At 39.3% G+C, this 5,209-nt stretch overlaps 1 non-coding gene across 1 annotated transcript; it reads right to left on the reverse strand.

The window, feature by feature from the left end:
• Positions 1-2,825: 2,825 nt before the first annotated feature.
• Positions 2,826-2,932, reverse strand: LOC133820074 (small nucleolar RNA R71). Its single transcript, XR_009886508.1, has one exon. It is a non-coding gene; the product is annotated as a small nucleolar RNA R71 (small nucleolar RNA).
• Positions 2,933-5,209: the final 2,277 nt, after the last annotated feature.

A 5,209-nucleotide genomic window follows, 5' to 3' on the forward strand; every position in this document is an offset into this window, starting at 1 on the left:
AAATTTCCAAAGTTTAAACAACCATTAGCCACTCTAAGGCAAAACAAACGTTTCTGGCTTTGCTGTTCCTGTCTCCCTCTCAACCGTGGCGGTTGAGCAGCTGATCATGTACATTATGCTCTCAGAGCTCTCCGAATCAGGGCTGATCAAGCTTGCCCTTGCCTTTACCTGCACCACAAACCACCCGTGAGCCAAGGCCCAGCAAGAAAACATATCATATTATATAGCAAGCAATAATAACATTTGTATAACCCTTTAAGCATGTTCATACACTTAACATACCACTGTAATCACAAAGCATGAAGATTCAACCAAAGAATCAGCTAATCATCACTCAGCTATACAACATAAAAACCCACCAATCAAACATAACAAACAAATCACATAATAATCAGGGTCGACGCCTTAGGTCGTACCCTCTGTTTATCCCACTAACTCCGGCCCGCTTAAACCGAGCTCAGTGCATAATAAGCTGTCCTCAGCTACCAGTGGCCGAGTCGTGCCCTGTGCGCTAGTGTAAACTTTGGCACTCTTAGGCCGTTGGTTTACTGTTTACATGGCATAATACCATCCTTTCAAAACATACAAAATAGGGAACCCTTAGTCCCATTATAAATCCACAACTAGGTGTAGTTTTCTTACCTTTAGTTCCCAAGTGTACTGACTACGAGTGATGCACGATCCGATCCCCGAGCCCTAGCTTAGTACCTAGTCACAACCAAGATAAGGGATACCATCAATAATCGCAAAAGGGCTTCTAGATAAAGTTCTAGTCTTCGGAACATTGAATTCCACCAAAAACGGTAGTAGATTCAATCCCGAGCACCCTAGGTATAATTCCCATGCTTAAAGTCCCAAAATCCCTTAAGGGCCGTGACTCAAGCCACCCATGCCGCGGCATAGCCCCCAAATAGAGTCCATCTGGGCTCAGAACTAGACACGGGTCGCAGCCCTACCTAGACCATGTCGCAGCCCGCCCTCCATCTTCCACATCCATCAACTTCAGAGGGCCGCGGCTCACCAAGAACTATGCCGCGGCCCGACCCCTTCGAACACAGAAAAACCAACATTCTTGACTCCTTAACCTCACTCAAAACCATCCAAAACTATCCCAATTCCACAACTCAATTATCCCAAAACTTCTCACATGATTCCAGCAACACAACCCAGCTGAAACCTAGTCTAGAAACTCATTAAAAACTCACTTCAATCTCTGAAACTCACATACTTAAAAACATCAAAACTAGTCATGCAAACTCAGAATTTAAACTCTAAATTATGAATTGAATCTTACCTTCTTTGATGAACCAACTTCCTTAACAATCTTTGAGCTAAAACCCAAGCTTTCAAGCCTCAATTCTGCCCTTCAACACCAAAGTTCATAAACACTTCAAAACCCAGCTATAACATATAATTTTAATCACCATGCTTCAAGCTTATATCTTACCTTAGTTCTTGGCTGAATCCTTAGTTGAACACTAGACTAATCCTTCCAAACTTCAGCCCAATCCACTGAATTTCCCAGCTAAAATCCTCAAGTTCTAGTAGTTTTCCTTTGAGAGAGAAAGGGAGAAAGAGGGAGGGTCGGTTCCCTATGTTCTACTGTGTTCTGAGTCTTTTTACTTAGTCTATCCTTAGATAATTAAGTTAATCCCAAGGCTTGGGGTACCAGAAACGTCCCCGAGGGAAAAATGGTAAAATTCCCCAGTATTCCCACCTAGACTTCCTAACCTCAAATATCTCCAATTATTTATTTCCATAACCCGACAACCTAAATAACCATCCAATACTTAAAATACCCCTTGAATTACCCGAAGTTAAGTACTAAGCCCCGTTGTGACTTTCCCGCTAGCTAGCTCCCTAGGATCGCCTCAAGTCACATGCTGCAGATTTGCCCACGTAATAATGTGGTTCTCACAATTATATCATATAATCACATTTATATTCATATAAACATACTAGCATGCTTATCATATAATCATGCGTTAAACTTAATAAATTCACACGTAAACCAATTATGCCCTCCCGGCACACTAATCAAGGCCCTTAAGCCATATTAGTGATTTTGGGTCGTTACAATATACCTTTGCACTATTACATTGTTGAACTTATTAATATAATAAAAACAAGCTTGTTCTATCAAAATAAGCAATTTCACTCCGCTTAAAGGTTTTTTGGTCGAAAAGGTTAACTTGTTATCCACCATACTTACTCAGTAACCTCGGGGAGATCTTGTAAGGCGTTGGAGATCACCCCAAAACCTCCAAATCTACCTGGGAACAAGTTTAACAAAAAAAAAAAAAAACATAAAATAAATCTAATTTTGGTTTCTGAGAGTGGATGAATCATCACGAAACTTCCAATGACACTTCTTCCAATTCATCTACCACTCCTTCCGGAACTCCTACCAATCCTTCTTCTCCACAAAATTTAGTTGATAATAATCCATTCGCAATGATGAAATCCAACCAAGAACTCTCAATGACTACCTCCATCCTACTCGCACTTCCATGCCTTCATGCATTGTCTTCCCTCCTAATATGCCCGCATTAGACTTTAAACCTGGCATGATTCAACTCTTGCCCACATTTCATGGAATGGAAAATGAAAGCCCATATGTGCATATTAGAGAATTCGAGGAGGTAGTAGCCACATTCTATAACCGAGCTGAAAACGTCGATTCTGTGCGACTGAAGTTCTTCCCTTTCTCCTTGAAGGACAAAGCCAAAAGCTGGTTATACTCTTTGAGACCTAGGTCTATTGGAGCATGGGAGGAGATGACCAAATCCTTCTTTCTGAAACACTTCCCCAGCCATAAGACCAACAGTCTAAAACGAAAGATTTCCACATTTTCCCAAAAGGACAATGAAACGTTCTATCAAGTCTAGGAAAGATTCAAAGATCTGTTGAATCAGTGCCCGCACCATGGCTATGAGAACTAGCGTTTGTTCAGTTACTTCTATGAAGGCCTCACGAGTCATGAGTGCCAGTTTGTAGAAATTCTATGCAATGGTGAATTCCTCGAAAAAGAGCCACACGATGCTCTTGAATATCTCAAAGAAACCGCAAAAAAATCTCACACATGGACTGGTCCAAGTGCTACTGATAGCACCAACCGACACAAACCATCTGGGATCTATCAACTTCAAGAAGAGGATAGTGTTAAGGCCCAACTCGAAGCTTTGAAAAAATAGTTTGAGGTCTTAATGACGAAAAATTGCCAAAAATCGCACATGATCGCTCAAGCGGAACCGCAAGAACCTGGCTTTGTTTGTAGAGGGACGGAGCATTTAGCTAAGGACTGCTTAGCTTTTAATGAGATGAGGGTGGTTTATGAGGAGCAATGCAATGCCTTAGGGGCATATAACAAGCCATTCTCCCATACATACAACCCTGATTGGAGAAACCACCCAAATTTCAGTTGGAGAGATTCCAACCAAGCTCAATCGTCTGGAGGCCAATGGTAAAATGAGCAACAAGTTCAACCATCAAAGGCATATTCAGCACCTCAATGCAATGCTCATCCACAACGAAATTCTCTCGAGAATACTCTTCATGCATTCATAGAGGAACAATCCAAACTAAATCGCCAAATGATGGAAGAAATCAAGGAAATGAAATGTCAATTCTCAAAATTGACTGAATCCTTGGCCATTCCAGAAAAAGGCAAACTTCATTCTCAACCAAAATTCAATGTGCAAGGCCAACACATGGCCCAATCTTCAAATTCTAATGATAAAAATGTTAAGGAAGTAAATGCCATCACGACTAGAAGTGGTAAAACTTTGCAAGGCCCACCCATAAAATCCAACTCCCCCAGTACTCCAAAAGTCATTTTCAAAAATCCACCACTCAATGCCTCTCTAAAAGTACCCTTTCCCCAGGCTTTGAAACCCGTTGGGAAACTTCCTAATAACCGAGCTGAAACCCTTGAGCACTTGACTCAAGTGAATATTAATCTTCCTTTGCTTCACATCATGAAACAAGTGTAGAGTCCAAAGAACTTTACTTAGCTAAGTTAGATAGTAGTATAATAGTAATAATAGTATTATCTTTATGATTGTGGATTTTTGGTTCAGATCGGGATTTATTTGGACACTCATAGTAGTACTTGTAGATTTTCTAAGTTTAACCTATAGTTTAGGAATATTAATTTTAACCTAAGGTTTGATTAATATGACTGATATTGAGGATAATATTTATTATACTATAAGGTTTAGATAAGAACCAATTAGATAATAGCACATGTTATGTATAGGTTTATTAATGATTAAGTATTTTGAGGATTAAATTTATTAAGGTTAAAATTTGAATACTCTAAGGTCAGTCAGCAGCTTTGAAAACGTTAGAGGGCTTAGTCAAGGTTGTTTACTCAATTCAAATTAAGCTAAAAATGTGTAATTTTGTGTTTAAATATTCAGCGTATGCCGATATATTGCAACTATAGGGGCGATATATCGCAGTACGAAGATATGGAAAACACGAAACGATGCACGATTGCCTCGGGCATAATGGCCCAGGCGATATATCGCCTATAGGGGGCGATATATCGCCTCCTTCAGCATATTTTTGAAAGTTTTAAAAAACGTTCTCCATTCAAACCTTCAACCTCTTGATAAGTCCAGCATCTTTCTGAACGAGTCTTCAGCCTCTGCTGAACGATAATTCAAATTATTTTCACTTAAAAAGCCATTATTTTTATTCAAGTTAAATGAAGATCTTTTCATTCCTAAACTCTATAAATAGGACCTAGTACCCAGCCGTTTATTCATCTATTACTCTAAGTTCAGAGGCTGCAAGTTGCTAGGTTAATGTGAGAGTGTAAACACTTGGGTTGAGAATTATAAGCTTGATCACTATAAGCTTACCAAACACTTGGGAAGTAAGGTTCTATTCACATTTCGGTTCAAGGTTTAGATTGATCATAGAAGTACTCAAGGTATCCCAAACTCTAGTCCATTTTTGTATTATGTTCTTTAAAAAATTCTCATAATCTTCTTCTCATTCTAACCTTATTCTTATTCTTGGTTAGGAAATCCCAGTTCTTAAGCACAAGGTTTTTGGTAAGTATATTTTGATAGCATAGTTTGTTCTTCACTTTCATCCCTTTTCTTCAATATACTCGCCATATTATAAATGGTTTTTAGGAGTGTTCCAAGGTCCCAAATCAGTTCTCATATCCCAGTAATTTTGGTAAGGAAAATAGGAT

Source organism: Humulus lupulus, chromosome 2, assembly GCF_963169125.1.
Source record: "Humulus lupulus chromosome 2, drHumLupu1.1, whole genome shotgun sequence".
Lineage (NCBI taxonomy): Eukaryota > Viridiplantae > Streptophyta > Magnoliopsida > Rosales > Cannabaceae > Humulus > Humulus lupulus.